The sequence below is a fragment of the Stenella coeruleoalba genome (genome assembly GCF_951394435.1).
Source record: "Stenella coeruleoalba genome assembly, chromosome: 4".
NCBI lineage: Eukaryota > Metazoa > Chordata > Mammalia > Artiodactyla > Delphinidae > Stenella > Stenella coeruleoalba.
The window spans coordinates 6,335,032-6,346,816 of record NC_137149.1 but is presented as its reverse complement, the minus strand read 5'-3'; the positions used below and the strand labels follow the sequence as shown (position 1 = coordinate 6,346,816).

General features: G+C 35.7%; 1 long non-coding RNA gene across 1 annotated transcript in view; it reads left to right on the top strand.

The window, feature by feature from the left end:
• The first annotated feature begins 4,469 nt into the window (after nucleotides 1-4,469).
• Nucleotides 4,470-11,785, top strand: part of LOC307186177 — a 33,234-nt gene continuing 25,918 nt past the window's right edge. The window contains exons 1-4 of the long non-coding RNA XR_013828262.1: nucleotides 4,470-4,886; nucleotides 6,670-6,806; nucleotides 8,364-8,459; nucleotides 9,694-9,808. This is a non-coding gene — a long non-coding RNA (uncharacterized lncRNA). The remainder of the gene's footprint in view (nucleotides 4,887-6,669; nucleotides 6,807-8,363; nucleotides 8,460-9,693; nucleotides 9,809-11,785) is intronic.

The following is an 11,785-nucleotide window of genomic DNA, read 5'->3' as shown; positions in this document are numbered from 1 at the left end:
AACAATCCTCAGACCCAGTATTCCTTGAACACTCTGTAACTGAGTGTTTTACTAGTAATATTAGATAATTTTAGAAAGTCAGTTATAGCCTTATAAACACAGAATGTGAAACTGGAAAGTTCTCAAGGAAGTAAGTCTGAGGATGGTGACCTTCAATAGCACAGATAGTAAGTTAAAATAAGCAAATGAAACCAGTCATTCTAGGAAGACACAAACAAGATAAAGGCTAGGGAAGTTTATAGAAACAATAATCCATGTGAAATACTAAATTTATAAAAACAAATAAAAATCTAAATGAGAAAAATCCCATCTTCCATGGGAAATCTCAAAAAATGATGAATACATTTATTTACAACACAAACATTACCTGGAATAGAGGAGGAAGTGAAATTAACATCAGCAAGGTATAAAAGAAAGTGGACCCTTATTCACAGAAATCATCTTTCAGTATTTTTAAAACTTATTCTAAAACTTTGGTACTACTGTAATTTCAGACATGGAGAGAAAAATGAGAGATTTATGTGCCTTTTACTGAGTCACTTTTACTCATGTTCAGCCTTGACATTATTCTTTTCTTTCAACTGCATGGGTGTATCTTGGGATGAATAAATAATTTGCAAATATATGAGTCAACAAAGAAAGAAATGCAGACTTTCAGACTGATAATGGAAATTACAGGGGTTATAAAATATCATATAATGTGTTGCCATTAAGATGCAAGGAATACGGGAAGTTATAAATAACCCACATAATTTTTTAAAGGACTGCTTTTTAAATATTCTTTGTGGAAGAATAACTGATAAAAGTCCAGCCATTTTTCATGTGAAATCATTCTTCTAATAAACAACTTGCTAAAGTGAAAAATCAGAAATGGACCCGATGGCATCGTTTCATTCAGCACTTCCGAATGAAATGTCATATCCTGTCTGCAGACTCATATGTGAGTGAAATGTTGACTAGCTTTTAGTGTACAGGTGTTACACCACAAAAATGTAAAAGTCTATGAAAATAATGCTTGTATTATGGAATGAAAAGAAACTGCAAAGGTAGGAAATACATGATATTGCCAACTTGTGTGACCTTTACAATTTAGAAAGTATTTTCAAGTGCATTATTCAATTTAATTCTCCTAAGGACTCTGTAATCTGGCCATACTTAGTCCTCTTTTACTGATAGAGATGCCTAACATCATTAAATGACTTGCCTAAAGTCTCACAGATTGTTAGATCTTTTGATTTTAAAGTCAAGTGGTAGAGAAATGATAAATCTAGGAAAAGGCAAAGAAAAAAGTATGTGGAGTGAGTAGTATTTGCTGTTTGCAAGAATGGTTTAGGGCTTACATTTATTAAGTGACTTTACTTGCTATACTTAACTTTAGATAGAAAGGAACAAGGTGTCAGAGAACAAAATAGAAAAACTTGATCAAAAGATCCTCGTACTAATCCTCAGGTTGACAAAAACAATTTAATGTTATTCCTGATTATAAATTAGTCATGTAACAGTCTGCAAGTAAAAGGGACCAACTTATTCAAATCCCACGTTCAGCCAGTGAGAAAGCTGGGGCACACCAGGTCTTCTAACTTTTCCTGAAAGCTGAAGGTGATTGGGAGTAAGGTTGATAAGCAGGATGAGTTTGCAGTAGGGAGGGCATGGGTAACAGTAGTTTATTTAGCCCATACTTACTAAATCATCCAACAAATACCTCACGAACGTCACCTTGGTGAGAGAGAATTTGTGAGTCATAGAGGATATGCACAGCCTATTTTAATGGCAAAAACATGATCCTAGCAGCATCTTGAAATACTAGATCCTAACATCAACATTGGTGTGCCATTTGTGTACTAATATATTTATAACAGCTTTTAAATGGCTAAAACCTAACAAGTGACTTTGAAGTGGAAGAGTTATTCAGAGGAAGTAGTATGCTGGAAATTGATTGGTTCTACAGCACAAGGAAATACTCTCTGATCCACTAGTCACTCCATTTATTTCATTTCAAGGAAATACTTGTCAAAACACGTTCTCTGTAGATAAAGATCACTGATAATTGTATATTTTCTAAATATGTAAATAAACTAAGCCTCTCAAATTCCTCTGCCTAGAATCAACTTTATCTGTCTCTCCCACTGAATTTTCTGCAGTTAGCTGTTACTTGCAAGAATAGTTTAACTCTGAAAATAAAATACACTAAATGTAATAATTTTTTGAGCCTCTCTTCCATTAAAACGATTTCATTTACATTAAGCCAGTTTTTTAAAAACATATTTGGTTTTTTTTCTACTTGTCTTTTCGTGAGAAAAATGGATCTTTCAAATCTACTTAAAAACTTGGCCTACCAATATATTTTTACCCATGCAAGCCTGCATGCATGTGAAAAAACAGGCATTTAAAATGATTTCATTTTCATTATCAATATGTCTAAAAATATGAATTTTTCAAAGAAGAGTACCCACCCATTGTTTTTTTTTTCCTAAGTCATGCTAATGAACACCTCGGAAAAATCCAGAAGCATACATATTTTTTGACACAAGATGCTCCTATATTACAGAAATATTTTAACAGTGCAAAAATTCACTTTTTTCCTCAAAAATCTTTGAGCAAAATAACATTCCCAGAAGATGAGCCATTTTATATTGTGGTTGAAAGGATCACTGCCTCATAGCTGAAAGACAGTGAAACTATTCTGTTACTTTTCAGCTATCATATTAAGATTCTTTGGTTTGGAGCAGAGCTGCTATGTTCCAGCCTAGAAGATTATTTTATCCAGAAAGGCTATTGCCCAAATATTTTTTATCCTCATTTAATGGAAGTGTTTTTATTTTCAACTAAATATATGTTCCTGTTAAAAGTGTGGAAAACAAAGAAAAGTACAATGAAGAAAGCATACATCACGTGTATCTACTCATTTTAATTTTGGTGTCTGTTTACCTGCTTTCTCTGTCTCTTTTCCTTTTTCTTGCTGTCTTTCCCTCTCTCTTTCCTTTCTGTATGTCTATTGCCTCATTCCTCTTTCTGTGTGTTTTAAAGAAAAATGAGATATTACACAGTTGTGTAACCTGCTTTGTATAATTGATGCTGAATCATGCATTTTTTCATGCCAATGAAAACAGATACCCATCATTATTTTAAAGGGTAGCATATTTTATTGCATGAATATTTATTTTTTCTGTGTATTTAATTAATCCTACCTTGAAGTACTCTTATTTTGTTTCTGCTTTTTCTTCAAATGATAAACAGAATAAAGAACATTGCACAGCTGTTAATTTTCTAACTGTAAATTTTAACAATATAATACCTGGTAAAATGGTATGCATGTTTTTAAGCTTTTGACCTATTTTACCGTATTGACATTTAGAAAGTGTATGTCAGTTCTACATTCCTATCAACAAGCTAGGAAAACACCTTATAGTCCCCTTTTTACCTGTTCTTAGTCTCAAAATTCTGCCATTTGTAATGATAAATAATGCTTTCTTATAGTAACTTTAACGTTTACCTTTGGTTCATAATTAGGTTGAGAATATTTTTCTATCTTTTTGCTTATTTGTATTCTAGATTTTATGAAACACTTGTTCATATCTTGAATTTATTTTTATTTTAACTGACTTGTCATGGATTTTGTATATTAAAGATGCTCACACTTCGAGGTCTTACTTGTTTCAAATTCTCTTTCTCGATATTGTCTGTTTTTAAATCTTGATTATGACATTTTAGCCATTTGCATTTAGTTCTGTATGCTCAAATTCCTCTTAATCTTTATATTTTCTAATATTGCTATACTTTTGAAATGCATTCAGTGCAATCTAATAGATGGTTTTCTATGTTACCTTGAAGGCTGGTGGTGAGTTACTAAGGAATAGCAACTGTTGACAGCTGCTCTACTAATCTGACTAATCCCAGAATGTTACACAGCCTGAAAATATTTTATTGATGGGGCCCAAGTAAATGATTTATTTGCTTTTACTCTTATAGCACATACATTTCCCACAACATCCCCTGATATCGGTTACTATTATCATTCCTATCTTACATCTGGGGGAACTAGGACCTGAGAGGTGAAGACATTTTACTAAATTTACATGGTAGAAATTGGCAGAGCTGAGCTTTGAACCCAATCTGTCCTATTTCAGAGTTCACACATTTAACCCCTTCACCTTTACTGCTTCTTGAGTGAGTCTTGGCACTCTTTTTAATGAGCTTCCGGGTAGGTCCCCCTGTATGACTGTGTGGCCAAGATGCAATCCCATTTGGAAGCTCAAACTGTTTATTTTAAGCTTCACTTACACGAACCTCATTTATGACCTTTTCCTGCAGGAATGATTGCATTTTAAAGCTGCCCTAAGTTCTAAGTTTCTAGCTTCTGTGATAGACTCACTTTAAGCCTGTTGTCTGTTCTTAGACCACAGGGAATTGCCACAAGGAAATTTTCTTGAAGCTCCCTAGTGTAGGTACTCTAAATGCTGGCTTTCAATAGAATAACGTTCTTTGATACATTCAAATTATTTATGTAGAAATGTTGCTTTCCCCCAAAACTTTAACTTTATTACAAATTTTATTGTGCCTTTCAATGAAACAGGATTAATTAATTAATGATTGTGAGCAAGCCTTGGGTATGTTTATCATTGCTTTGCTTCTGCTTCTTTCAGATATGGCATTTTTACAGACTTCAAAGATGTCTCTGTGCTGATAACCCAGGAACATGTCACAAAACGTTATGGCTGGAATTCACTGATTTTCTTCATTGCTGGCTGCTTTAGAAAATTCTTTTTTAACAGCTTCAATATTCCCAAGGAATATAGACTATTTGCAAGATGGATTTAATTAAGGCATGTACATAAAGGATGTAAGATAACAAGAAAAGAGCCCCGAATATAAAATCAGAGACCGAGGTAACATTTTAGTTTTCTCACTTCAAAACTCTGTGATTTCAAATGTTAAGCTTTCGAATCTTGGTTTCCTCAGCTGTAAAATGTAAATAATAAAATATGCCACTTATAGATGGCATAGATATTGAGATAATTGGAATGGAAATGAAGTAATACGGTAAGTGAATATAATTCATTAATAGCACCCTGTAAAAATATGAGATGCTACATGTGATTTAATATAGACTCAGCAATAAAAATCATAGCAATACCAGACAATGTATATAGGTAATGACAAAGCATATACTCATAAGTGTAATGAATTATTTTTCATTTAAACTTTAAAAGAACAAATATCCAGTATTACTCTTATTATTGTAATTCTATATAGCCAATTTGGTGTAGATTATTAAATAAAGATAGAGTCAGTCTCTGTTTGATGAGCAAATATTTGCCATTATACAGCAAACCATTCTTAAATGTTTTTATTTTGCAACTTCTTGTTAAAATTAGGTAAGTTAAAATTTGTATGTGTGTGTATGTTTGTGTGTGTTTTGTATGTGTCACTGAAATTAGGTTTAAGTTGTAATTTATGTGTGTGTTAAATAATTTGTCTATTTGTTTCTTCTTCCTTATGTGTTTTTAATGGATTTCATTGGTTTTGGAGGAAACAATATATTCTGAGTGAATTCAGTGATTTGGAATTAAGATTTATTTACAGAAATCATTGTGTTTCATAAAAAAATGTTTCTAAAGGGGTTGCTAATCATTCTCAGAGACAAAAAGCCTTGTCCTTTTAATACCAGGAATGGCTTGCCATGTTTTGCTCTGAATGCAACACCTGGGGAACATCATCTGAGGGTGACTTTGGTTATGGTGCTTTTTAAGACTGCCTTTAATTGCTTTTGCATTGAGCTGTATTCATGAGTGTGCATTCATCAAAGAATGAAGAGCAATGTGACATTTTCAAGTTTTACTAAGTCAGCTAGCATCCGTTGCTATAGTACTCAGAAATGAGGAGACCAGAAAAAGGCAGAGCTGGTTTTCATTATGTGTTGAAAGATGTCAGCAGGATTAAAGTGTCAGAGCAAAAAGAAGAAGAAGGAAAAAAAACAGACGAAGGGAAAGTGAATTACTTTGCAAATGGTTATTAATGAATATAAAAAGCAAACGTAACAGCCAACATTTTGGGGAAGGCAACAAGATACGTAAAAGAGGTACTGAAGGAAGGGGTGACTTTATTATTTTCAAAAAGCACACAAAGTGTCTGAACTTGTCCCTTCCTTTGTGAAGAGGAAAGTAATCTTTCTACACCTAATGTCTCCTAATTTGGGAAGACTCTCTCCTCTATTAGGAAATGAATCAGGCTGGTTTCTGCCTTGGATTAAAAAAAAAAAGATGTCTGAGAATAATTTCATGCCCTTAAAATATCCTTTGAGTGAAATTAATATTCAAGCATGTACTTGATAATTAGTCCTGAAACTTTGTAACTATGTATAACATTTAAAAATAAAGATCCAACCTTTTTTAAATATGGTGGCCTCATAATCTGTCCTTATAACTCCTTGATTTCCCAGTGTCTGTACATTTTGATAATGATACAATATTTATGGTATACAGGCCACACATTTTGGTGTCATCATTATTCCAATCTCTCCTTCTTTTCATATCAGGATGTCTAGAATTTCCTTCCCTGATCTCTACCTACTATTCTGAGGTCTGTCATTTTCTCCTAAGTTGAATTTTATCCTCAGTCAGTCAACATCCCGGAGACTTGACCTCCTTCCATACTTCTGCTTGACTCCAGAATCTCCATGGTCTCGACTTTCTGTCATAACTGCCATTTAATCCCCCAGCCCTCTTCCTGATCTCTGAGCCCTGTTGGAAAAAGCTAATAAAAGAGGTTGATTGGATACACTACAAATCCAAGCTACCAAACCTCAGGTAGGTCTGCATCACTGCTGAGAAAACTGGGATTTCCCAATTTCAATATTTTCTTGTTCAAGTCTCCTTAACTTTAGCCTAAGCTCCCATACACAGTTTGAAATTATTCTATTCTCCTACTCTGTATTTATGATTAACGTTAAATGAGTATCCTTCAACTTCCTGTTTCACATATAAATGTACCTTGGTTGTCACTCACTTTTTTTCATTTTCCATCTCTCTCAGTGAACACCAGACACTTCACCCAGGCTCTTAATCTCATCATCTTTGTATTCCAAATTGGAACTAGGAATCATGATGGGTTGAATAGGACCCTAGGCTAACAGTAATGCAAGCCTTAGGGAAGTCCTCCATAGTTGATGGGTATAGAAAATCCATTCAACATTATTATAAGACTTTCTTCAGGAAATATTAGCCATTTAAAATCTTCCCTTTAATATCATGGTTCTGATTAGAACCAGAGATTAATAGGTTCCAAAGCCAAGCATTTTTAGTAAAGATTAAGTTAAAAATAAATAAGCAAACAGAACTCTCATTGGCACTACTTTGAATGGTGCTGCTATATCTTTTGTCTTTTATAATTAATGAGTCTGCAACTAGTCGCTCGTAGGAATTGTTACACTGCTTTACTGAAATAATACATCAATTAGAACGTTGTTCACAAAAAACTCTCATGATACACATATCCTTAATTTTTTTTCTACAATTAGAAAAATTGAAATTGAGAAAAGGATTTCCCTAGACCACGGGTGGCGGGGGGGGGGGGGAATATGCCCCCAAATAGATTAAAATAAGCTTGCATCTTGTCATTTAGTGTTGGTCTCCGTGAAGCATATTGTTGCTAATAAAAATTTTCAAATGCAGCAAATATGGTTATGAAATAATACAGCCGTGTCAACATTAAGGTAAGAGGACTTCTGTGATGGAAATGTCAGACTCAGATGAAGTGGTGACTCAGAAGGCAGAAATTCCAAAAATGGACTCCTAGCAAATTTTGCCAAACTGCCTGAGGCACTTCCCCATCTGTATGTGTAACATGCATTCAGCTATTGTAAAGTTTCTCTAACAGTCCTGGGAAGTGCTATGACAGTAACAAGGAAGATTGATAGCAGATTCCATGGCTCTTTGTTAATCACATTGAAGAACTCTGCTTTGTACTCTGTCGTGTTGTGTCTGGAAATATATATGCCCACCACACCATATTGAAAACTTTTATCCTATTACCCATCTGCTGCCAGTAAATGATCTGTTTAAATGCAAAAATGGGTGATAGGAGTGTGAAACTCAAAGAACTGCCAAGCACACCGTTTTTCTAGACCTGGTTCTTCCAATCACCTTTTGAGAAATGAAAGACCCCTAATGCATACCACATTTTGAAATGTTTCCTTAGGGGATTTAAATCGTACTTCATGTAACTTTAGTTATATGATAATGACAAACATGTCTTCAAACATTAGAGTTGGTAATTTTAAATACATAGATTTGGCATAGCGACTGTTATTTGTATGATGAAACTCAGAATGCAAAGTTTATGAAAACATGTTTCCTTCCATTTAGCTGGCGGAGTTTCTCATACTGGTTCATCAGTTCCCAACATCTACAGTCAGTTAAATAAAAAGCCCTTAAGCGTTGCAGCAAGAAGAACAACGAGTGGTGAGTACATTTCACCAGTTGGAGAGAGAAAAGTTATTTCTTCAATTAATTGGGGCCATCTGCAGGTTATAAAGAGGAGTGTGCATTAACACAGTTAACCATCTCTTTTCTCTTTTTGTTTGATTAATTAATTAATTTATTTATTGGCTGTGTTGGGTCTTCGTTGCTGTGCGCGGGCTTTCTCTAGTTGCGGCGAGAGGGGACAACTCTTCATCGCGGTTCGCGGGCCTTTCACTATTGCGGCCTCTCTTGTTGTGGAGCGCAGGCTCCAGACGCGCAGGCTCAGTAGTTGTGGCTCACGGGCCCAGTTGCTCCGTGGCATGCGGGATCTTCCTAGACCAGGGCTCGAACCTGTGTCTCCTGCATTGGCAGGCGGATTCTCAACCACTGCGCCACCAGGAAGCCCCTCTTTTCTCTTTTAATTGCATTCATGGATTCATTTCTGAGTATTCTAATCAGTTTTGCTCTGGTGTCAGAATTTAAGAGCAATGCCAAACTTATTTTCCCAAATAAAGAGATTACTTAGGTAACATATTTTTTTCAGTGCTTCTGGAAATAATAAATAATAGTAAAATAATTCTATAACAAAGATGCAATTAGTCACACCAGTAAGTTGTTCATCAGAAATATTTTGAAAAGACTAGACCGTATCCAAATTGGAGACAAAGTTATTCAGTTCAATAGTACAGTTGCAGTTTGCTCACATGGTGGATGACCAGTTGGAACCGGTAAATAGTATAACACAATTGTCAAGTGCAAGGTATCAACAGGCAAAGCGTCTGGGTCAAATCCTGGCTGTATCACTTAACAGCCATGTGATCTTGGGCCAGTTTCTTTATCTGTAAAATGATGCTAAAAGCTATACCTGACTCTTAAGATTGTTGTAAATATTACATTCACAAATCAGAAGGACTTTACTACCATACATCTAGCACCCCGTTGTTTAAAAATTTCATGAATAAAACTGTACAACTCTCTAGATAAGTCACGAATAAGTCTTAAGAATACAAACTACTGTGTAGAATGGTGAAATAGCCTTGAAAGAGATCTACAGCTCCGGAGAAGCACAGTGTAAATGAAACAGCCTACGTCGAGGAGGCTTACTTTCATCTTAATGAATATAAATGTCTCATTGACTACGTTACTGGTGAGCGTTTTCCACATAAGGCAGATTTTCTCAGTTGAGAATGCGACCAGACTTCATTTCTTCTAACAAGGTTGTGTGTACTTTCAGGAAATGCAACTTAATTTAAACTTGGATGGAAGGAAAAATCATCAGAAAACGTGAGTTGTGTGTTACCAACGATCAACCAACCTCATACACAAAAAACCAAAGTATTTTAGATAAGGTAGGTCATTTCTTTTTTTTTAGAATAGATAATAAAAACATAAATCTATCACTTTCTAAGGATTTAGAAACAAGACCTGCTATGTCGCCAATGAGATACTTCCTAATAGTTGCCTGAGAGTTAATAAAATTTAAGTACAGTCTTCAAAGAGGCAGTAATTGCTAATCATTACTTTGTTTAGAATCTCAACTGTTACAATTATAAATAATCCTTCTTTTTATTATGGCTACTTAATGCATTGCCCTCTTAATGATTATTTTCATAGTTAAGGAATGCAATATTCTCTGTATTTAAAAATACAGAGAGGGACTTCTCTGGCGCTCCAGTGGTTAAGACTTCGCCTTCCAATGCAGCGGGTGTGGGTTTGATCCCTGGTCGGGGAGCTAAGATCCCACATGCCTCGCAACCAAAAAACCAAAACATAAAACAGAAGCAATATTGTAACAAATTCAATAAAGACTTTAAAAATGGTCCACATCAAAAAAAAAATCTTAAAAAAAATACAGAGAATACCTACTTTCTGTAGGTAGCTTCCCATCGTAAGTTTGGCCTCACAAATTAGATCAGAGAAAATAACAAAGATAAGTTTAGGGTGTTTGGCGTGGTAAGAATATTGGTCACGAAGAGAAAATTTGAATCAGTTTATGCTATGGATTGGAGAAGGCAGACTGGAAACAAGAATAAATGTTGGGATTATATTGAAATGGTCCAGTCAAAATGAGTTAAGGGATACCTGGTAATTTATTGTCCTGTGTCCTAAGACCTCCCTTCAAAAACAGAAAAGTTGAACAAAATGGTGGTGGGCTCATTGGGGGGAGGGGAGAAAGGGAAAAGAAGAGAAGAGAGAGGGAAGAGGGAAGTTCTAAAGAAAGAAAAAATTACCAGAGGTGACAAAGAAGGAACTACTACTAAACAAGAAAGAAGGAACTACTAAACAAGTGGTAAAATCCACAATAACCCAAAGATTATCTGATCTGATAAGGACTCTTAACCGTAAGGGCTGCAGCTTTTAGGTCCAAAACAGTAAAGGAAGTCTGGAACTGAGACCCATGCAAAAAGCCAGTATGCTGGAATGAATGTAGCCTCCTTGAACAAAGGACGAGAAAAAAATACCCACTGACCCACAAAAGAGCAGGCTGTTTCTATGCATGGCTCCATATAGAAAAAATTCTCCTGTGAAAAGGAAAACCAAAGCTTTTGTATGGGTGTAGGTCTAAAATGACAGTATTGTTGCAGGAGAGCAGGGTGTTGTGCGAGCATGGTCTTGTCCTAAGTCTTGGGCAAGTTCCTGGGACCGCTGCCAAGTGAAGGTCCCTGGCTTCACTCAGGAAAGAATTCAAAAGCAGCCACAGTAAAGTGGAAGCAGGTTTATTTAGAGAGATGCACACTCCATAGGCAGACTGCAGACCATCTCAGAAGGCGAGAGGCCCCAGGGTGCAGGGTCGTTAGTTTTTATGTGCTGGGTAATTTCATAAGCTAACATCAATCTTGGATAAAGGGTGGGGACGTCCAGGAATTGGGCCGCTGCCCACTTTTTGGCCCTTTATGGTCTGCCTGTCATGCGTCTGTGGGTGTGTCACTTAGCATGCTGATGTATTACAATGAGTGTATAATGAGGCTTAAGGTCAAATGGAAGTCGTATCTTTCATCATCTGGGCCTAGTAGGTTCTGACCGGTTTTTGTCATATCCTCAATAGCTCTGTCATTTTTTTAAAGGTTGTGCTCTGCCCCCTTCCCTCTTGTCTCAGTACTGCATGACGTCAAAACTCACACAGAATAAGCATAGAAAGTTATCTAGGAGAGGTCATTCTGAGCTACTTAGCAGAAAAAAAAAAAACACGCACAGTGTCTCTAAGAGGACACTTCCACCAACCAGAGCACTAGTGATTGCCAGGAGAAAAGGGGAAATCCTTTGAGGTTCTATCTCTGTAAAAATTTTGAACCACAAAAGAGGTACTATTCCATGAAGTGGATTCA